Below are 24,839 nucleotides of genomic sequence, written 5' to 3'. Positions count from 1 at the left end.
TGTAGGGCCATCCAGCGCTGAGCGGAAATGAGTGGGTGAGGGAGTTCCACTGTTTCACAAGAAGCCCTCTTTATGGTGCACGGCTGGAGAAGGCATGCCCTCACCTCTCCGGTGCATCCACCACTGGGTCCAGAGCCTACTTGGCAGCACACCTGGCTGCCCCAGACTCTGGAATATCCCCTAAATTCCACATCCAGAACTTCCTGACCAGGGTCACCCTGATGACCTTGGTGGCGATTGGGAGTGATGAAGTACTCTTTAAAGGAGGACAAACTTCTTAATATGACTGGCATGTGAATTCTCAGATACACTGTCCTCTAAGGACTGATGGGACACATTATTTACACCAAGTATAATGTAACTGAGGCACCTTGGTGACACAAAAACATGCTTACATATCCATCACCATGAAGTTTACACATAACAACAACTTGTTATTATACACGAAGAGGTTTCACCTTGTTGATAAACCCTAACCTATATTTAGTGTCACACTGCTATATCCTGACACCACTAACTTTTAAGTGGGTTTATTTAATACAATCCACAAAGAAACTTATTATTACAACATTATTGTGTTATTAACATTAAACACATATAATCAGTATAGTAAATTAGCTACCCCAAAAAAGCCCTGCAATGCATTTCATAGTATTATTGATGCTTGCATTATCTTCTATTATATATATAGACAAAAATTCACCTTGTACAACAAGATACTATTATCTGCCTATTTTCTATCCAATCCCTTCACCCTCTGGGAAAGAACCTCAGATTTTATCTCTATATCCACTCTTCCCCCCCACAATGAATCTGAGTACATGGATCCCAAGTCCCATTTCAGTGTAGTTTCTGATTTTTCTAAGGTTAACATCATGCCTTTTGCCAGTTACTTGTTCAAGAATGGATATGTGATGGAACTCTGGCCAGTAAGAAATGAAAAGTGGGGGATTCTAGGAATACTTTCCTCCCTTCCAGGAGAAATCAAGAAGAAATGAGGTTTCATTTCCCTAGGTGATGGAGTGTTTGGATGATATTAGTATCCCCTGCTGCCATCTTGCTACTAAATTGAGTGAAATCCATGGGAGTGGGGGAAATGTGGGTAGAGAAAGAAGGAAGTAACATGAATTGTACAACTGGATTGCTGAATTAAACAACCCTATAGGCTTTTTTTTTTTTTTTAACCTTTGGGTTTCCTGATAAGTCAGAGATAAATCTCCTTATTGCTTGAGTCTGTTGGAATCAGAGTGTCTGTAACTTGCAGCCAAAAGCATGATAACAGATAAACCAGGAGTTCAAAACAACTCAGAACTCCTCGGACTGCTAATCCAAACAGGAGTCAGGCCATAGTGGTATTTTCTATCTACCGTAAGATAAATAACAGTGTGATTAACATAGCTTAAAATGTACAAGATGAAACTTGAAAGAAAAAAATATTAGATATATTTTCAGGGATGATGGTCTTGGCTGCCACCGATAACTATTCTATAAGGAATGGGTAGCCAGGCTCTGGATCTCCATGGAAATATAGATTTGACTATTTTTATCTTGTAATAAGATAAGCAAGTTCTAGTTTACATTTGTGTACTTTAGCGTTACAAAAAAGGAATCAGATCTATCCAGAAAGCTGTGCAAATACACTAAAAGGCCCCACGGCATGCTTTTCACATAACCAGTCTAATTTACATATCCTTTAAAGGGATTACTCTGAGAACCCATCTTTCAATTTCTCTTCCTTCTAACTTAACATTATATTCAAATTTAGTATCACTTTAAACAAACAGTTGAAACCCTGTCACCACATTTAGTGACAACATTTGGAATACTTGCTGTTGTCCGAATGACAGTTCTGTGCCCTGGACTTGAACCAAGGCTACTTGAGAGCTTTCCTGAAATCATAGGGTGATTAAAACAAATAATGGCCAACTGAGTCAGCCTTTCTTCTCTGGAACTTCTTCTCTCCTCATTTATTAAGGGTGCTTTTCTCCACCGCCGAAGCACTACTGTATAACAAATAACCCAGAAAGTGACATCTCAATATACGCCTTTACACAAAAGATCAGAAAAACTGCATTATTTGGTCCTCCTGAACACACTGCTGGAAAAATCCCTAAATAAATGCTGTGGTTCATCAGCGTGACCCTTTCCAGACATGATATGAGGTTCACTCTATTGTCTTTACATCTTCAATCTCTTCTCCACTTATAGCTCTGGCAGTCAGTAATGAAGGAGGAAGGTCAGCTCTACAGTAACTCTGCACTTGCTGATCTTTAACATTTTCAAGAATGACAGATTCACTTCCCATTTGCTGTACCTGTGGAGACTATTTTAAAAAGAACCTGAAGATTTATGCAGCTCCACAAACAACATAGCATAACTTTAAAAAACAAATGACACCTGTCTGGTGGTTCACGATGTTGGATGATTAATGTCACATTTTTTGCAAACAAGGGACTGATTCATCCTTTTCCATCTTCCTAAGGGCTCTTGGGCAAAGGCAAGGTGGAGCTTTCATCTGTTCTGTGCCTTATAAGGAAGCATGTTTATAATGATGGCAGCAAACGTACCTTCGGACCTGTCCACTGGGCATTAACCTTGAGCTCTGTGGTGTGACCAAACACAAATGCCAAGGAACAGAGCTATGAGCAATGAATAGAATGCACTTCAGAAGTTGTTGCATAGGCTGTCGAGACTGCTCGGCCAAGCTCTCTTTTCCATCTCTTCCAGCCGCTACATAATTACGTTAACTTAAATGTAAATCAATGAATGGCCATATATAACTTTGACTGCTATACTTGACCTCGTCTCCTTTATAGAAGAAAATAAACTGTCCCAACTAAAGCATAAACCATGACAGAGCATATCATAAATACACAGTTGACCTTAATATCTTGAGATGTTTGTTCCTTAATTTTTTTTTAGTTATCCTTGTTTGCATTACATTAAAATGCTGAATTCTCTTTAAGAAGGAACTTAATGATGAGACTATGTACTTTAATCAAAGAAGTACATCAGGTGTTTTGGTTCAAGGATTTGAAAATCAAATAGTCTGTAATTTTCAAAAACAGAATTTGTCTAATCAGGGCAGTATTCCTTCAGGAAGTGTAATTAATAAATACAAATGCAGGCTCTAGAGCCCCTATCTGGGTTTGAGTACCAAGCCTGCCAATTTCTGGCAGGATACACCTAGAAAAATTATTTAACAAACTTTGATTTTCCCCCTCCTCGTTTACTAAGTAAAGCTGATAATAATATTATATACCACAAAGTATTTTTGAAGATTAGAAGTTAAAAAAAAACAAAAATCACTTATAACAATACTTGACATGTAACAGAACCCCAAGATATAACCTGTTAGTACTATTACTCTTCAAAACCGTAGCATCTCAGAGGTTTTAAAATATGAGGATTTTAAAGGAATACATCAAGAGAGAGATTTCAACACTTGTCTTTAAAAAACACGAAAAGGTCAACGAGATTACTTTTTGGAAAGCTGAAATTAAATTTTACAGAGGATACATGAAATTCTCTAGGGGAAGCACAAATCTATGTCATACCCACTGAAACGCCTACCCATTAAATGAGAAGGAATAAAATATAAAAAGACCCTGCTGCGTGTGAGTTTTGGTAATCTTTCATTTAACAGTATTTGTTATATGTCGACTACTTGTCAGACCCAGATGAGCAGAATGAATGGAGTTCCTGCCTTAATGGGGTATCTCCTCTAGTTAGGGAGACAGCCAACCAACCAGTCCAGGGTGTGACTTGTAATGATCAGATTAAACGCCGTACTATGGGAGAAGGTCACGTACTTTTTGGAGGGAAGGTTATTCCAAATAGGAGTACTGGAGAAAGCCTACCTGAAAACTCAGATTTTAAAGAATGAAAATACACTAGTCTTATAATCAGGCAAGGAGAGACAGGGATTCCTATTTATTGTTTACCAGGCAATACAGTAGGTACTAAGGATTCAGGGGTAACCTTACCGATAAAGGCCCTGCCCTCTTGGAACTTATAAGCTAGAGAGTGAGGAAAAAGCACATTTAATTATAAACAAATACGTTACTCTCTATGCAACAGGAAAACACCAAGGGAGATTTCATTAGAGAAGCACCAGAGCTAGATAAACATTTTTAAAAGTTGAATGATAGCTTTGATTGTTGAATAGATAACGGGGTGTAACTGGGGAAGGTTTGCAGTGGAGGAGTCAATTAGAAAGTCCACTGCCCCAGATCACCTAAGATGGTGGTGTCAGCGGGAGGAACAGATACTGTGGATTTGAAATAGACATTGAACAGGAGTTAAACGCATGATGGACTTGTTCCGGAGAGGAAAGAAAGTAATCAACAGGACACCAAGATTTCTGGTTTGAGAAACTGCCCAGGTAGTAATACCACTTAACTGGGGAAGGGGAAGGAATCAAACAGGTTAAGTTTGAAATATCTATGAGACATTCCAGTGGAGATAGCAAGTTGACAAGTACAAAAATCTGAGACTCCCCTCACTCCCCCGCCCCCAGGAAGTATTCAAAACCACCGAAAGGGCTGTGATTATCTAGGGCAAGAACAGAGATACAGAATGACAAATGGAATATAACAAAAATAAATGGAGTGATAGTAACAGTCAAAGTGAACCCTTCTTTCATCTGGAACAGGATATTTACTAAATTCTCTAATTGGAAATTTAAAATCTTTAATAGAAAGGGCATCAAAAAAGAAACGTTTCTTTTGTTGATGCTATAAAAGTCCCCTTATGAAACAGTAAATTTTGCTTTGCTTTGTTTCCAGAAATGTAAAGAAAAGTGTTGGGTTGTATGCTAGTTGTTCATAATTTTTTTAGAGCTGTGTTTTAAAACTTCCAAAAGTGTGTCAGTTCAGTTAGAAAAGAATGTAGGTCAGGATTGAACATTAAAAAAAAAGAAGAAAGAAAAGAAAAAGAAAAAAACAAGATAGAGTTAATTTTCCATTTTTGATCACTGGTATATGACATATATGATGATAATATAATAATAGTCTTTCTTAATACTCAGGTTTTTTTTTAAATACACATTGTATATCACGTACCTTTTTTTTTATTTTATTATGTTATGTTAATCACCATACATTACATCATTAGTTTTTGATGTAGTGTTCCATACCTTTTGATTACAAAAAGAGGAATAAAGTGGAAAGCATAAATTTAATGATAAAATGTTTCAGTGGCATCCCAAATATGTTGAAGAAATATCCCTGAGGCTTCTGAAATATTGCAGGGCATAGAATTGCTTGATATGCTTATTTTGGAAACATTAACATAATGGAATACAATCAATAGAATCTAATAATTACAGCAAACCCACTTAATTCCCTTAAGTAAACATGTGCTGTACATGCTATACAAATTACTATCCTGTAAAATGCTTAATTGCAATCTATGTAAGGCAATTCATCAGAAAATAAGACTATCTCATTTTACTCTTGAGAGCATTTCAGAATTTATCTAACAGCAGTAGCAATAAAGAATCAAATCTCCAAATTCATGCAAGACCAAAGACTGGCAGAAGGAATGTGTAATGTATGATCACCTTCCAGTTCATATATAATCAGGTAGCTTCTAAGGAGGTTTCACTGACAGAAAAAAAAGTGAGGTTTCAAACTGTGGATTCCAATAAAAAACAGTAGTGAGCACAGTGAAAATCGCCATTGGCTTGCATTTTTTGATACCTTTAATATGTATTTAGGTGAATGCTTGTTAAATCAACTGACTTTTCCATTTCTACAACAAATTTCCAAGTTAATCAATGAATATAATATGAAATCTTGTTTGGTATGAAAGAATTCAACACTGATTTGCATGTATCTACTCTACGTCATTATCTTGTCGGACTTGATCCAATCCATCCCTATAGATTCTAACTGCAGAAACCATGAGAGGATCAGAACATTACCAAAAGAAGCTATCTCTTCTTCCCTTTTCTCCATCTCTATCCAAAAAAAATATTTTAAATAAAATTACGCTGTCATGATTAGATTGATTCCAAACTAAAATGATTAAAGTTTTATCTTGTGAATAGACTCAATAGGGAATTATATTTTTCTCCTGTCTCTATGAACGTCTATTTTATCAGTACCTTATAAGTTAATAAGATGTTTGGTGAATAGCAATCTCTCCATAGGCTTATTCTTCTAAGCACAGTAAAATTTAATTTAATCACAGCTTCAAAATATCATACAATAAAACTAATCTAATTACACTTAGCAATGGCCACTAGACTCATTAAAATGTTAATGGAGCTTATAATTATTAAATTGCTTAATGATTGCTAATAAGAATAAATGACAAAATAAAATTTAAGCACAAAACAAAAATGCCCTCAGGTAATTTTTCTCAACTTCAGTCCCAGCTGACATTGTTACATTAATACCCTAAGAAACATGACGGATTTGAGACTTGTGATAAAGGACATAATCGAACGATATTCAAAATAAATGTCCTTATGTCTAGCAAAGCCAATCAATTGCTTCATATAAAATTCAACAAACTATTTCAACATGCTAATGCGTTGTTGATTAGAAACACAGAAATAATGTTAACAGAAGTGAAATTCTGATATTTTGATAACTGTCCTTTTCTCAGCAAATTGCAAATACACATAGCAATCGGACAAGTCTCAAATCATTTAGAATCCTATATCCAATTGCCATTTTTATCTCTTAATTTTATGGTTTCCGGCAATGAACTACTAAAATAAATAATACTTACTTTTAGATATTTAGATGAATTAAAATTAATTCTATTTTGAGCTAATTAGGCATCTAGGGCTCTTATAAAACTTGGCTCAGAAGTATTAAAAAGTGGGGCGCCTGGGTGGCTCAGTTGGTTAAGCAACTGCCTTCGGCTCGGGTCATGATCCCGGAGTCCCGGGATCGAGTCCCACATCAGGCTCCCTGCTCAGCGGGGAGTCTGCTTCTCCCTCTGACCCTCCTCCCTCTCATGCTCTCTGTCTCTCATTCTCTCTCTCGCAAATAAATAAAATCTTAAAAAAAAAAAAAGAAGTATTAAAAAGTATTAAGAATCCATGATCAGACACCCAAAAGCTATTCAACTATTCTGTCTAGTTGGTGCCAAGAGGAACCAAACTCTGCCTGTTTCCTCAGTTCATCTCATTCCTTTTCCCCTTGCTCATTATTTTCCGGCCACCTTCCTTCCTTCCTGTCAGCAGCTGAGATTTGTTCTTATCTCGGGGCCACTGCCCATGTTATTCTTTCTACTTTCTAACAACACTTTCCCGCATGTTTTCCCCAGATCTTACCATTCATAGCCCAGCACAAATGGCGCCTCTCAGATTATCCTGGACTGAAGCAGACAACTATCCCCATGCCCCAGCCAATCTAGTACATGGCCCGATGATAGTTTATTCATAGTACCTACCACTATCTTATTTTACATATTTGCCGACAAGTTTAATATCTGTTTCCTTCCATTAGGATGTTAGATCTTTGAAGGCAATGACCCATCTATTGCATTTGCTGCTGCAGCCCCTAAACCAAAGGAGTGCGTAGGACATAGGAGACGATAAAAGTCTGTGACTGCTCTCTGTTGGACATGTTGGTAAGAATGAGGAAGCTTAGCGCACAATTTATTCACTCCAAAAACTGTGCTGTTGTAGCTGCCTTTGAAAAAGCTAATTGTAGGGCTTTCGATGCAAACCCACCACTTTTGTCCACTCTTAAACTTATCTTGTTAGTTTCAACTCATTTGTCCAGACCTGACGTGGTTTTTGGTTCTAATGATCACAGTTTTCTCCCATACAAAATATTTTTAATATCAACCACATAAAATTGTTGTGAAATACTTAAAAACATTAGATACTTAAAACCGTACCGAAAGGCACTTACAAAGTAAAGAGTGTCAAATACATATTCTCTATGGTTAGGCATTATAAATGTTATTAATAAATAGATCAGCTGCATCTTTCAGTCGCCTCTCCATTTATAGATATGATAGGTGAAGGGCAAGCATTCTATGACTCAATGCAAACAAAAGGTGTGTTTTAGTCACTGTTATAAACACACCTACTATCACAAAATTGAGAAAAAAGATACTGTGTATGAATACAGAGGTAGGATTCATAACATAAGTTTACTTGCTCCCATAATAGGCAGAGAAGTGATGGAAATGCAAGTTCCTAATGCTTTCCATTACTGAGTCTCATGTTTGCCCTATAAGGAGCACCTTTGGGAATATGGGTAGTTAAATCTCCATGGACCATTAACTGCTAGCCTCCTGTGTGACACTGTCAGCGAGGATACTGTTTATAATCATTCACATCATGAATTATACACAGAGCCCCTATGGACAGGAATTATGCTTTCAGCAGCTCATTTCATTGGGTCACTGATCAACCATCATGTGAGAGTTTTAGCTATTGCCCTGTTTGATTTTGGAGCCAAAGAATAATGAGATGTGAACACCAGTATTGGTCACCTATCATTCCCCTAGACTGTGAGATGACATACGACATATGGTTATTACTGACTTAATGAAATACGTCTAATTCAAAAACGAAAAGTCAACATAAAAAATAAAAACTATGTTTTACATATGATTTATTTTCTTAATCAAAACACAATGAAGTACTTTTAAACTTAGCTAATAGAAATCATAGCAACAATGGCAATGTGAGTCTTTGTCCCCTTTCTTAGGAACTAAGAATCTAAGCATGAGATGTTTGGAACCTGAATCCATGATCCCTGATATGATATATTTCAACCTCTTAATAGAATATTATAATTTCAAAGAGTGCATCCCTATGCGATAGAGATGGGATGGAGGAACAAAGTGGTCAGCAGAGAACTATACAAATGAGGTGAAAAGTACACTGGAAGCCCACAGACACCCACCAAATGTTCAGCCTTGGCAAGACACATTGAATATGAGAGCTCAATAAGCATGTCTACGGATGAAGGAAAGCAATTACGTGTGCATTAACCACCACCCAGGTCCCAGTTAGAAATACCTGAGCCCAGGTTGACTCTCAGCATTGAGGTCCACACCAGTGAAGGGTAGAGGGTGTGGGAGGGAAACGGGTGCTCCAATTTGTGTCTGGGTGTTTTTTCAGCTGGTTTATTTTCATGGTTAATTTTAGGTAAACTACTTTCTCAATAGCTTCCATACTCTCTTATGTAAGCAAAGATTTCTAGAAGAGCAAAAATTGAAGCCACTAGGAAAAAGGCAAATGCATGACAGATCTAAAGGACATATGAGGTCTATATTTATGTTTGTGTCATCAAATGCCAGTGAAATACTCAAAACACTCAAAAGAAACCAAAGGCACCACGGGTCTTACCTTGGTGCTGGTGTTACCGTTTCATTCTAATTGAAAGAAGAAGAAGAAAAAAAAAAAAAAGCTCCTGGGGGAAAGAAGTGCTTGCCTTACCTGATGGTATTTCAAAAATATGTGGTGAAAGAATCACAGTTAATTTTCAGAGCTAATAACAGAAATTTGACATATACAGGAGGAAACAAAAGCATTGCAGAATGCATACACAGGCGTAAAAAGAGACTAATGTAAATTTAAATCTTTGTAAATAAATAATTGTTAAAGGAATCATCACCATGACTTGAAAATGTACTTGTAATTCAGGACGAAAGGAGGGTGATTGAAGAACTGACAGACACGTGGAGAGTCATCCACCAAGGCAGGTGTGCACGTAACACTACCCAAACGCATCACCTTGCCCAGCCTGCATAATGCAACAACTCTCTTTGTTATCAACATTTAAATGCAAACCAGTCTAATTTAGCAAATAAAGACACATACCCCTAGAATGAAAAACATCGTGAATAATTTGAAGAGGATCTTTACTTGGAAACCACTTTCATTGTATTATCAGAAAAACGACTTTAATTTGTTTCCAGCTGTGAGTTGGTGCTACATCCCCTAATGGAATCAAAGGAAAGAAGCATTCATGTTTTACTCTATGTATCTACAGTGTCTGAATACAGCTGATGAATCACATAGCCATCCACAGTTGCTTACAGCAGGGAAGCAGCAGTATTCTTGGTTAAAAGGTGTTTTGTAGCAGCCTTGGGAACGGCTGCAACCACTCTGGAAATGACAACTAACAGAGAAGCAGTGCACATGTATATCAAGTTAAGATCTGTTTACACCAGCCACGAGCAGAAGAGCAATGCTAATACGGCCAATCTGCCTCTGCACTATTGGAAGAAACCCGAAGGAGCGGAGAAGACCTTTTAATGAGACACCATGGTGCTTCCACTACTCAAGGCCAGATGAGGCAAATTGCTCTTATTCCCAGAATCCCCGTTATCTCCCACTGCTGACTGCACATTCTGTGTGTGCTTGGCTGAGGGAAGACAAGTACGGGTTGAAAACCCAGGTCTATTGCTAGAAATGAGAAATGCCTCATCTTCCTAAACCCAAACCTAGGGTAGAAAATAATCAACCCCTCCAGTTTTCATCTTCTCCAGAGAAAGGAGCCCCAAAGTTGAGCACGTTCTTTTGTACTATAGCAACACAAAAAGGGAAACAGAGATCTCCCACGTCCTGCCTGATACTCCATGCACGTCTGCAATGAGCATCAATCCACCGTGGACCCCAGGTAATTAGGACTGAGTGGAAAAGGGTGAAGAGGGACAGATCCCAAGGTGTTCATTATTTCTGTTGCAGATTATTCAGGAACCCGAAGTCAGTCATTTAAATTAAAAAATTAAAACTGAAAGCGCTGGTAAAACAGATGGAGTCATGTCATCCAGATGACAGGATGTCTTAATTGTAGGGGGCAGATTTAGAAAAAAAACAAACACACACACAACCCACAAAAAAACAAAACCAAGAAGTGAAATGTTGCATTGTGTTGGAGCAGTCCCTCAGAAAAGAGGAACTCACTCACCAGATCACTGATGAGAAAGAGGGCTGATTTTAAGAAGTGTGGTGAATTAAATTGGCAACACCTCACAGCAACACAATTCAAAGATAGTAGAAGAAGAGAGGCACCGAGGGTATTCTGAACTGCACTACCTCTCCACCTCTGGATTCAGAGACAGAGCTCCCTGGGAGATTCTCAGAAGTTTGGTGAGAATGGAAATCCCAAAAAGTCACCAGATGACAAGCACTGCAAAAAAGCTAAGACCCTAATGCAGTGGCCAGGCTTTCAGTGGATTGCATCCATTCCCATAGATTCCTTTCACTTGACACAGTCTTATAGAAGCAACTCAACTTATGTGCTCAACATGAAATTAGGGAAAGAGCTCAAATGCTGACATTTTTTTTTTTTTAAGATTGTATTTATTCATTTAAGAGAGAGACAGAGGGGGAGAGAGAGAGAGCACAAGCGGGGGGGGCGGGGGCAGAAGGAGAAGCAGACTCCCCGCTGAGCAGAGAACCTGATGCGATGCGGGATGCGGGACTCAATCTCAGGACCCTGGGATCATGATCTCAGCCGAAGGCAGACGCTTAGCTGAATAAACCACCCAGGTGCCCCAACACTGACACTTTGAAACAGTTGAAACCTTAATACGCAAATTTGGAAGACCACTATCACCAAACCCTAGGCCTGAAAATATCCCAGAACAATAGCTAAAATGCCTTGAGGGGAAAATCAGTGAAATCTTTCATCATCACAAAAACTAATTAAATGTTTGAAAAAGTTTGTTATTACGATAACAAAATCACCCTCCACCCCATGACATAATTTTATAAAGATGTCTGTGTCTTATTCAAGTATAGTTTTGTGTCTAAAAAGAAATGGGGGAGGTGGGGAGCCAGAGTATGAAATCTCTGTAGCTTGATGAGGGGAAACAAAAAGCAAATGAATGATATGGTAACTTACACTGACAGAGATGGATTTCCCAGAGAGAGAGCGCGAAACAAATTGTATGAATAGTATAACAGGAAATTGGGGTGCATAGCAGCTTGTTTTTTCTGTCTGCCCAAATCCATTCAAAATGCAACTGTTACCTTTGCTGGTGAAGCACATTAGCTAACAAAGGTGTCATAATGGACTTGGAATAATTCACAAGCTAAAGGCATTCATCGGTGGCAGTTCTCAAATGACATCACTGTCCCTCCCCTCCAGCAGTGCATCTCCTAAGAGATTTCATGAATGCAGGCTTATTCCGCTGCCCAGAAGTTATCAGCCTGGTAAAGACATTAGGGGTCATGATCCTGCAGGCAAATGTTAAGAAACAATTTTCTTGGCACTTCTCTGGCAGTTTGTTCCATTAAAATTGAATTTAAAAGAGGATTTTTAAAAAGGCTTCGGCAACGCTCACACCTGGACAACTGCCCAGTCCCGAGGGCTGAATCATGCCATCCTTTTTTGGCCTTGGCTATTCTGGAGAATGAATAGGATTTTCCCTATGTAAAACTGGATGTTTTAATAAACTCAGTAAATTCACGATCTCTGCATTACTTCGAGTAGCTTTTTGGACAAGAAGGCACAGTGGATGGTTTAGCTTCATGAGAAGGCAGAAAATAACACAGTGTTCAAATTCAACTGATAAGAACTAAGAACAGATGTGATTATTACTTACAAGTGACTTTAAAGGGACGCTTTCTGTTAGAAGCAGCAATTAGATTGTGGAATGTGTCTTCTAGAGAGGTAAAAAGGATGTAGTCATGGGTTCTGAAGCAGCTTTATGTGACACGGTTAAATATAAGAAAAAAGTTTCTGAGAGACCTGTTTCAACTAAGTCTGCTTTTCCTATTCACTCATCCCGGGAAGCTTTCCTCTGAGGCACAAATTACCCAATGTGGTTTTCTTAACTTAGAATAGTTTTCTGACTCTTAACATTTCAAAAAGAACTTGATGAAGGGTTTCCCTCTGTTGGTTTTAGACAGATATATAGATAGAAAAGAGAGATTCTGGTATCTTTGAAGGGCTATCTTCCTGCATACACCGATGTATGGATCATCAGATACTATGTGGGACATAGAAACTGGTGTTTGTCCTTGTTTGGTTGTTTGTTTTTAAAGATTTTATTTATTTATTTGAGAGAGAGAGAGAGAGAGCACTAGCAGAGGGAGGAACAGAGGGAGAAACAGACTCCCCACTTAGTGCAGAGCCCGATGTGGGGCTCGATCTCAGAACCCTGTGATCATGACCTGAGCCGAAATCAAGAGTCCAAGAGGTGCCCCAAAACTAGTGTTTTAATCATAATGCTATTATTTTTGAACCGAGAAGCTGGCTGGTATACAGCTCTCTGGGGATTTTGGCTATTAGCTTGGCATCGTTTTGTTAGGAAGTGAAATGAAAATCTTTCAGTTAATTCTGAGGGTGAAGTTTTTTTATTTCTTTTTCTTTTTTTGGTTGATTACAGAAAAATGAGGTTACTCATGCTAATAGCAGAACACTCCATTTTTTTTATGGTAGTCAAGGTAATATATGTGAATAGTTCTTTTTTTTTTTATTTTTTTTTATTTTTAAAGATTTTATTTATTTATTTGACAGAGAAAGACACAGCGAGAGAGGGAACACAAGCAGGAGGGAGTGGGAGAGGGAGAAGCAGACTCCCTGCCGAGCAGGGAGCCCAATGCGGGACTCGATCCAGGGACTCCAGGATCATGACCTGAGCCGAAGGCAGTCGCCCAACCAACTGAGCCACCCAGGCGCCCATATGTGAATAGTTCTTGATTCTCTTCATATGTGGGTGGGGGCTATCAATTACTAAGTGAGAGATTATTTTCATAGGCATGGGAGAGCATAGAATTAAAGTACTTTTCTGAGAAAAATTGTAGTTCTATCATTCTCCATACCTTCTTTTAGTGATACCCATGTCTGGAAAAGATTAATATTCACTCCACCTACTTCAAGAAATCAGTCTAAACCTGCACAAACCATCTCCTTAGTTAAGCCGAGCCCTGAAATGAAAATTTCTTCCTCTTAACTGAAATTTGAAAATAATGTTTAGTAAGTACCTACTATAAATCAATGACTCTGTGATGCATATTCACACACATTAGCTTTTTCTATGATATTTTCATTTGCAAATTGTTATCTTACCCCAAGTTTCCTAGAATTTGAAAGTCAAATTGAGAAAAATGTCTTTAAAATTCAAGCTGGGTGTGAAATCAAACATATAGGTGTGTGTATGTGTAGATATATATACATAGATAGATATATAGATAATAGTAGGACTACTGGTAACTTTTCTTCAAAAAAATGAACAGGTAAAATCTCTATATAGTGTTTAAGATTCTAGTCTGACCTCAGTATTCTTATTTGGAATCATGGAATATTAAATGTTCACAGTTTAGAGAAGAGTTTTAAGAAATTGCATAGAATAGGTAAAAGCATTTCTCAAATGAAATATTTCTCTGATAAAGAAGGTCTATGCCTCAGCTTTCTATTTCTGAAGATGCTAAAAATGAAGATCAAATTTTAATGTTGACACTAAATAACATTCTCCATTAATCATCCATTGGAATTAATGGCCTAATGCCTCAAAGTATCATGTTTTATTAACATTTGTTTTACTGTGGTTCCAAGGACTATGCCCAGCTGCATTTATCCTTTATTCCATTAAATGTTTGCTGTAATTACCTCAAGATCTCATAGATTCATTTGCTTTCCTCTAGTTCATTTTTAGTCCAAGTAGTAAGTAAGTCCTCTGAGAAATAGGCAACATTGCTCCCGCAATAGGATTTGGGGGGATGCTATGTAAATGCTATAGACTAGTGCCCCAACCGTTCAGTTGGTCACACCAGGATTTTTCAAGAATACTGACTTCATGTTATCCCCAATATGTTCAATCAATGATATATACATAGAGAGAGAGCCAAGGGAGAGAGAGAGACAGAAACAGACAGAGAGTGAGAGAGCTCAAGCACAAGAAAAATCGACAGAGACAGAGACTTCTTTATAGATCAGGGAAAGGCACTCAAGTCATTTTTTTCCTCTTCCTCAGCAAAGGGCCTCTTTGCATGAGGTTCATGGCAGCTCAGTAGAAAAAGGTCAGTAATTTCCTCACCCCTGATTCTATTTGACTGGACTCCAGGGAAAGCTGCTTGAGGTATACTCCCTTTGCCAAGATGCAACGAATGCAAAACCTTTACTGTCTACTCCTGTGGTTACAATTCATAAAGCCAATCCTGGAGACAAGCTGTAGTCTGTTGTCTATAGTAAGAATTGTAAATGAGCTGCTGAGACATCCTGCTTAGGGAATTCCATTCAAAAAGGTTAAGTGTAAATTGCCCTTTGGATTAGTCTGAACATCCCCATTATAAAACTTGCTGAAACTAGTAGGCGGAAATAAAGTTTCAAAAAAAAAAAAAAGAAAGATAAGCATGTACTCTTGGAAGGCGATGTAGAAATGTAAAATCAGGCTTATGTTCTCAGTAAATACTTATAAAATTATATCTATTAAAAGGTTAAGTAAAAACATCTTATTACTTACTAGTAGAGAAAAGTGTATGAGCCAAAAGGTCATTTCAGAAAATAAATTCTAAATTATTATTACTATTTAAGAAATGTATTAGATGACTCAGAGTATAACAGTTCACATATTATGGGCTACACATCCACTCTTTTAAGTAAAGTATTTTTTTAAACCAGTAAAATGATATTTAAATTAAAATATATAGTTTTAAACATTTCTAGGTTTTTAGGATTCTGAGTTTTAAGGCATGACCTCATTCCAACACATAAGGGAAATGCTATAATTAAGATTGCCTGCCTTTTAAAAAATTTTATATAGAATGAATAATTTTATAATGCTAATATATTGTTACACATAGGAATTTTAATAATAATAGTACAGAAGTATAATAAAAAATAATGGTCCCAGCTGCATCCTTACCCATCCCCAGTGCTGCTTCCCAGGGGCAACTACTTTCAACTGTTTTTGCTTCTATTTCCTTTGATAGTTACTTCAGTATCTCTGGATAATTTCTTGATTCATTAATATTAATCACTGTGTGTATGTATGTGTGTATATATATCTCCATATATCTATTTCTGCTATGATAGGTGAGAATTAGCTGATTTCTTTCTCTTCTGCCCTACTGCCCACTCATTTTATGTTGCTATTTATAACTCCTTTAGTGTTTACTGTTGAACTTTTCATGATATACTTAAAATTCAGGGTGCCTGGGTGGCTCAGTTGGTTGGGTGTCTGCCTTTGGCTGGGGTCAGGATCCCAGGGTCCTGGGATGGAGTCCTGAGCAGGGAGCCTGCTTCTCCCTCTGCCTGCCACTCCCTCCTGCTCGTACTCTCTCTCTCTCATGCTCTCTCTCACTCTCAAATTAAAAAAAAAATATATATATATATATATATACACATATATGGATATATATGTGTATATATATATTCTTAAAACTCTGTGTTAAGTAATCAAGCTAAGACGGTGCAAGATGAAATTAGGGATCCTGACTTTCCTTCCACCTCTCCTCCCAGCAGCATGTTTCAGCTGCACATAATTTTACATTGTAATAGTTGATAACATATAGTTACATTATTTGTTTACAAATTAATTAATTCAAATTATTGAAAATCACTTAGCAGCATTTATACCATTTTGACTATGAGAATATCGTTCACTACAAAGTGTTAGGGTGACATGTCCTTTTCTAGGATAAAATAGTCATGGCCTATCAGCCAGTCTAAGAAGAAGGTTCCAATGGATTCTCTAGAAGTCACTCAAAGTAAACGTTCCCTCATTTTTGGACTATCAATTACTAGCATGGTTTTACTAATTGGTGTATTTATTATGTATACATTATTTTCAAAAGTATAAAATTGTATTTTTCTTGTCAAGATAAGAAACATTATGTTTCTATTATGTCAGATTTTCATTCAGGTTTGATATCCATTTTATTATATTTTCTTAAACCCAGTAACTTCCTTTTCAAATTTGATCTTAAGTACTTCAAGTTTGGACCATGACTATTTGAATAGCTTTTCTTCTTCCTGAAATTTACAGGTGCTTTGTTGTATTCTTATATTCCGCACGTCATCTTAATTGTTCTTAACTTGCGCTTTTACACATTTCAGCCAGGGAGGTGTTTTTTTGTTTGTTGGTTGGTTGGTTTGTTTAATTCTATTTGGCAAGAGGATTTGAGACATCTTTAGCTCTGGGAAAGTTTTCTTGTATTATTTCCTTTATAATTTTTGTACTTTTGCTATCTCTGTCATTTCCTTCTGGAACTTATATACACTGAAGGTTTAATTTACTGGATTGATCCTCATATTTCTTATGGTTTAATATTTAAGTTGCTTTAAAAAATATTCTACATTCTGGCAAACTCTCCCAGTTTTATTTTCCATCCCTTTTACATTTTTTAAAAAAGAATTCAATCATATTTTTATGTTCTAAAAAATTTTCTTCTTCTCTGTCCACTTTTCATAGCCCCCTTTCTTTTTTTAAACAACTGATAATTTATTAAAAAGGTTGATTTGAAAGCATCTGCAACAGTGACTTCAACCTCAACTCCTGGCTCAATGCTGATGGAAGTAATCTGCTTAATCTCAGAAGGACTGTGCAAATCAACATGTTGCTTGTAGAGCATCTGGAAACAATCCCAGGTCTTAGAACCTTCACCACAAGGAGTTTTTCTTCTAGTGATTCTCAGAATCTTGGTAGGCATCTGAACTGGTCCTTTCACTTTGAGATTCTTTTCCTTTATGCTTTTTTTTTTGTTTTTTAAGATTTTCTATTTATTCATTTATCTGTTTATTTGAGAGAGAGAGAGAAAGCATGCACAAATGGAGGAAGGAGCTGAGGGAGAGGGAGAAGCAGACTCCTCACTGGGCCGGGAGCCTGATGCGGGTCTCCGGGATCATGACCTGAGCTGAAGGCAGACACGTAACCAACTAAGCCACCCAGGCACCCCTTCCTTTATGCTTCTGATGGAGTCAGCACATACCTTCTCCAAAGATTTTACACTGGGGCTGGTTAGAGTAATTCTAATTCAGTGAATCGCCACCTCTGGTCCCATGGGTGTCTTCCTGGTGTCTTTAAAAGCCATGGCTGCAGCAAATTTTCCTAATGGACTTGTTCCTCACTGAGAGTGAAAAGCAGTAAGTGAGGAGCAGGACCTAGAGTCCAAAGCTCCACTGTAGCTGTTACCTCCTCTTCCTCTTCATAGCATCCTTTCTTAGTCCGTGCTTACACTGACCTACCAAATTTTTCTTTTGGTTGCATCTAAGAGATGTTCTTAAAGAGTCTCACATTTCTGCCTATCTTGTAAGCTGAGGCACAGGCTTCCTTCAGTCCATATTATCTTCTCAAGAACATTAAAAAAAAAAAAAAAAAGTTTTGGAAGATAAAGTCTCCCTTTGGGGAAAAAAAAAAAAAAAAGGTAGGTTTGTTTATTATCCAATATAGTGAAGATAATGTTGACTCACTCTGTTGAAAATGTCAGGCAGGCTTATTGCCCATTATAAAGGTTTCCTAAGATCAGAGTTTCTCTCCTGTAACTCAACTCATTTTGGGGGCGGGTATCACTTGGCCCTATAAGTATCAACCTCTGGGGATAGGGACTTAAGAAATGGGTAGAAAAATGTCAATATTCTGTCCATAGCTATTGCTGTGAGGAATAAACAGGCCTTTATTTCTGGCCCATAAGTCTCATGTCCCTTTCAGCATCCACAGAATCATGGCAGACTAGTCAAGGCAAGTAGGGTAAAATCGCATCCTTCAGAGTTTTTGACGCATATTATCTTTATCTTTTGTTCTTTTTTATCATTTTTCTTTCCTCTCGAGTCTCTATATATATATATAAATATATATATAATATACATATATATTCTTTTTCCATTCATTATTCAAATTATCTTTATCTTCTGTTCTTTTTTATTATTTTTCTTTCCTCTGGAGTCTATCTATTATATATATTCTTTTTTTCTATGTTTAATCATTATCTTTACTTTTCCTGTTATTCTTTAGATATTCCTCAATTTTTTTTCATCTGATTATATTTAAGGATGGGATAAACAGAATTTGGCATCTCACTATCGCTGTAAGGAGTTTGCAAATAGCAAGCATTTGAGGAAGGGGAAGAAAACTTACTGATTTTGCTGTGGTTGGAATAAAGATGTCAGAAACCTCACTGCGAAATGTGCAGAGCTATGCTCTGAGATATTAACATTCCTGCTGGACTAGTTATAAATTAATTTAGAGAAGTTTATATTTTGTTTTGTATTCCCCATCGATAGAGGTTTCGCTGCTGAGGCTTTTGTAAAGCAGGGGATGTGGGGGAGAGTAATGAAGGTTTGATGAGAGTTAACTCTTTACCATATAAGTCTACAGCCAACTCCAGTATAAGTATTTATGTGCCTCTTTATTTATAAATAAATTATATATATTTGTATAACATGGACACCTATACGACATTTTTGTTAATGCCCAAATGTTAATGGCTCTACTTATAATGAATTCACCCATAACTGTTTCTAATTTCCTTCTACAGAGAACTATTTCAGACTAAATTATTTCCCCCTCTTTTTGACATCTATTCATTTAGTCAACCACGTACCATTCTCTGAGCAAAATAAGAGACTGGACAAAGTTAATGAGAAAACACTAGAAACCCTAGATGTAAATGTTCATTTCATTATTTTTCCATCTGTTCAGTCACTTGTTTTGCTTTGATTTCTTTCTTTTCAACCAGATGATGTGAGGCATCACTTTGACTCTAGGTTATTGGCAATACCTGATTTCTTGAGCATTTTAAACTCTCATCGAAATGACTCAACCTGAATTTGTCTCACCGAGGAACTACAAAAGGAAACCGTATCTTTCAAAAATATGACTGTTTCTATATGATATCACTTGGAGGGATAATTTGAAAAGTTTGAATATGCCCATTACTGTATATTCTAATGGATTTTCTCCCTGAAACATTCAGTAGTATATCATTATACTTAAACCCTCCAAAGAAATAGTGATTTTAATACTGCCATTTGTATGTTTGATGATCCACAAACTCTAGGGTCAGCATGATTTACTTAATTTCATGCCATTATCTCTTATTTTACTCACATTAATCTAAGTAATTCTTCTACCACCTCAAGCCAGTCCTAGAAGTGTTCTCATTTCAATTAAGACTTTTAAGTATTTTTAAACTGTCATTTAGCCATATTACACCTTAATTGTTTGTGTTACTCTTCCATGAAATGTTTCCAAATGGTTTTTACTGTGCCTGAAGGGATGGAAAAGGCCTTGGATAAAGTCATCAAGTTATGTAGAATTATTTGATGGATTGCAATGACCAGCAGGGTTTCTTCCAAAGTCTTAATTATCATTATAGCTGATCCAACTAATCAAAACTTTATTTCCCCTATTACCTTGAACAACACCGACCACTAAGTGTCAGAATTATTCTGTTTCAGGACAATAAAAATTTCATTATATTCATTTACTGCCAAGTTAAGCTAATTTTGATAGAACTCTTGCCTAGTGTACTCTTCCCCAATTGTTTTAGAATATTTGCGTCCACGTTTGTAGTTTAACCACTACTATTTTTCCGAGGACTGTGTTTTTTCTTTGTGACTATGTAAGGGTTTCTCCATCTTTATTTTTATATAGTACAACTTCCAAATTAAACCAACCAATTTCTTCAAGTATATATTGAGCACTTTTTGTATGCAAGGCACTGATACTAAAGGATTCATGGTTTTTGTTTGTTTGTTTTGCTCTTTAGAACCTTAAAATGTGCTTTTGTTGACCAGAAGATTACCCTTCTGTTCCAATTCTGCTCATTTGTTTATTTTGCTCTAATGATCTCCTAGCTGGTTCCTGGCCTCCAATCTTACCCCTCTCCAACCTATTCTCCATTCCGCTCACAGTGATCCTGCTGAAACTCACATATGACACATCCTACTCCAACCCAAACTCCTTGCATGGCTCCCCCTCTAAAGCTGCTTAAAATCTACCCACTGCTATTTCTTAATCCTTTCCCATTTGTAAATGCAAGTGATAATGAATTGCTGGAGATTTTCCAAACATCCTATTTTTATTCCCATGGGTAAGTCTTTCTACACTTAGCCCATCTGCTAAAACCACCCCTTACTAATAGTTTTCTCTGACAAGATCTTATGTGATCTCTGATTACACTCCTATTATTTCCTCCTTTATATACTACACTGTAGTTTATTGACCTTCTTGATGGTCCTCAAAATTAAGCATATTCCTGTCTCATGGCCTTTACACTTGTCTTCTCTGCTTAGAAGCCACATTCCCCATTTGCATGTTTCCTCTTTCCTTTCAGGATCAATTCCTCAGAGAACCTTCCTGATCAATCATCCTTTCTAAAATACCATTATGTCCATATATTTTTTTTATGTGACTAGTGGGTAGTGTTTTCTTCATAGCACTTATCGATACCTAACATTATGTTATAGACAACTTATTTATTGTTTACTTCTTGTTCATGAATGTAAGCTTTATGAGGACAGGAACTATGTCACTTTGGCAGTGGTTTGCCTATTAATTCAACAACATTTGGCTCTTGGAGGGGTTTGGCAAATTTTTGATGGATGAATGAAATGAATGTCAAATTTTATTTATCCTTTAAGTTCCACTTTCAGTATCACCTCACTTATCAAAACTCACTTGATTTACCACCATACAAATTGAACTATATGTTTCACTCCTTAGACTTCTGTAATGCCTGTCTTAATACTACTCTCCATAACTGAGGTGCAGTTCTTGTGTTGAATTCTATTTGCCCTCTTAAATTCTATCTATCTTCAAAACACTATGACAAATATTTACCACCAGAAAAGTAAGATTGGTTGTCTGAGAAATATTTGGATGGAACAGAATGGAGGCCCAGAAACACACCACACAAATGTGGTCAACTGATTTTGACAAAGGAACAGAGAGTCTTTTCAGCAAGTGGTGCTAGAACAATTGGATGTCCATATGCAAAACAAATGAACTTTACATCCCTCACAAAAAATTACTTGAAATGGATTATAGACCCAAATGTAAAATGCAAAGCTATAAAACTCCTGCAAGATAACCTAGGAGAAAATCTAAATGACCTTGAGTTTGGGAATGACTTTCTAGATATAAGAAAGTAGGATTGACAAAAGAAATAAGGATAAGCTGAACTTCATTAAAATTAAAAACTTCTCTGTGAAAAATAATGTCAAGAGAATGAGAAGACAAGCCACAGACTGGGAGAAAATATTTGCAAATAACACAACGGATAAGGGACTCTTATCCAAAATATATAAAGTACTCTTAAAACTCAACAATAAGAAAAACAATCCAATTTAAAAATGGATCAATGACCTCAACAGACAACACACCAAAGAAGATACACAAATTGCAAATAATATGAAAAACTTCTCTACATCATTTGTCATCAGGGAAATACAAATGAAAACAATGAGATACTACCACATTGTAGTGATAGGTATGCATAGGTATACTACCCCATACCTATTAGAATGGCCAAAGTCCAAAATACTGACAACACCAAATGCTGGTGAAGATGTGGAGCAAAAGGAATGCTCATTCACTGCTAGCAGAAATACAAAATCATCCAGCTACTGTGGAAGACAGTTTGGTGGTTTCCTTCAAAAACTGAACATATTTTTACCATACGATCTAGCAATTACACTACTTGGCATTCACCCAAAAACATGCATGCATATGTTTATAGCAGTGTTGTTCATAACTGCCAAAATTCAGAAGCAACTAAGATGGCCTTCAGAAGGTGAATGGATAAACAAACTGTGGTATACTCAGACAATAGAATATTATTTAGCAATAAAAAGGAACACATTATCAAGCTTAGATGCATATTACTAAGTGAAAGAAGCCAACCTGAAATGCTACATACTGTACAATTCCAACTATATGACACTGTGGATTGGGCAAAACTAGGAGACAGTAACACTATCAGTGGTTGCCAGAGGTTGAGCGGAAAAAGAGGAATGAACAGGTAGAATATGAAGGATTTTTAGGGCAATGAAACTAGTCCATATGGTACCATAGTGATGGAGACATGTCATTATGAATTTGTCCAAACTCATACAATGTAAAACACCAAGAGTGAACCCTAATACAAACTCTAGACTCTGGGTGATAACAATGCATCAATATAGGTACATCAGTTATCACAGAGGGCCTTGATATTATGGGCATGGGGTGCTGGGCATGTGCGGGAGAAGGTGGGAGAAGGTGGTAAATATCTATACCTTCCTCTCAATTTTGTTGTGAATCTAAAACTGTTCTAAAAAAAATAAAGTCTTAAAAAAAAAAGAAAAGAAAAATTGGGGTATCAGCAAATGGTAAATAGTTAACTAAAATCTTTCTCTCTCTCTTTTTTTTTCTTTAGCAATCTTACCTCCCTATCACCCATAAATCCAAATAATGCTGCAAGTAGCAGTAACCAAACCCAGAATGTTGATTCTCCATGGTTTAAATTGATTAAAAATATATTTCAAGGTTTAAAATTGTGTACCTATAGGGTGCCTGGGTGGCTCAGTTGGTTAAGCAACTGCCTTCGGCTCAGGTCATGATCCTGGAGTCCCGGGATCGAGTCCCGCATCGGGCTCCCTGCTCAGCTAGGAGCCTGCTTCTCCCTCTGACCCTCCCCCCTCTCATGTACTCTCTCTCATTCTTGCTCTCTCAAATAAATAAATAAAATCTTTAAAAAAAAAATTGTGTACCTATAATTTTAACAAAATCTTGCAAAATTTTTAAAATAAATATATTTTGAAAAAAAATTAAGGAGAGAAGTTATGAAGATAACTTTTGCATTTTTAAAAGTTTACTTCTAAGCATGCTAAAGAAACAGTCTGAGTTTAAGCCAAAGATTGGATTAAGATATATGTTATAGTCTGTAGCCAAATAAGATTTTCAGTGTGTAGATTTGAAAATGTGTAAAAATGTAATACCTTGTTATTGTGATTTTCTCTTTTCTCTCAAGGCCTGGTAACTTTTTAAAAATGCAGTCACATTGTAGGAAATTTAAATCAAGATGTGTGAAAATAGTGATGAACATTTAATAGCCTGACCAGAAACCATGATTTTGAATATTTGCATGTTCTCTCACACATTCCTAGTATTTCTGCTTTTTCTCAACTATGTATTAGTAAACAGCCAAAGTTACACAATTTATATTCTCTCCCATATATGCTTTCCCCCTGGTTGTTTTTATTCTCTTACCTGTAGTTACAACTCTGATCACCATACTTACGACACTTAATTATATTTCCCTAGTTTTTTTTTTTTTAATCTCCCTTCCTGAGCTTTTAATACATTTGCAATGGCCTATTTGCCATTTCCACCTGTCCTCTCTATTAACATGTTTCAAAATGCACTCTTATTCACTTTCTAAGCAGCTTCTCTACAAATTTCTTGATTTCTGTGCTTCATACAACATTTCCTAGGTTGTAGCCTTTCAATCAGGGATCCAAACTAGGAGCCTATGGATTGCAAAAGAGCAGTGAACATATTTTTGTTTGTTTAATCTTTAACCATCATGATGGTGACCCAATATAGTGTGAACAGATAAATAACATTTAATAAGGCCCCCAGCACTGGAATAATGTGTAGAGATTCACACAAGGTTTTCCTTCTAACAGATGGTCATGGGCCTGTGCCAAGGGTGAGGGGACCAAGACTCAAGTGAGTGTACTGCAGGCCACATTTCAGCTACTTATTTCCTTGGATGGGGGACTTGTGTAGTAAGTTAGCTGACCATCACATATGGTCAATCTGGATGTAGACACTGTGTGCAAAATCATGGGCTCAGGTCAAGGCTGTAAAGATGACTGGTGCTAAAAGGTATCCCACAGGTGCAGGTGATGGTTTATTAACAACATTGCCCATGAGCCATTGGAACCCTGTAAGTATTAGTTTGCAAATCCTGTACTGAA

The 24,839-nt window shown here is 36.8% G+C and overlaps 1 pseudogene; it reads right to left on the bottom strand.

The window, feature by feature from the left end:
• Positions 1-2,164: 2,164 nt before the first annotated feature.
• Positions 2,165-17,968, bottom strand: LOC102740958 (small ribosomal subunit protein uS10-like; annotated as a pseudogene).
• Between the last annotated feature and the right edge of the window lie 6,871 nt (positions 17,969-24,839).

This window comes from Leptonychotes weddellii, chromosome 2, assembly GCF_054177405.1.
Source record: "Leptonychotes weddellii isolate Sample4059 chromosome 2, ASM5417740v2, whole genome shotgun sequence".
Taxonomy (NCBI): domain Eukaryota; kingdom Metazoa; phylum Chordata; class Mammalia; order Carnivora; family Phocidae; genus Leptonychotes; species Leptonychotes weddellii.
This window is presented reverse-complemented; position numbering and strand designations above follow the sequence as displayed.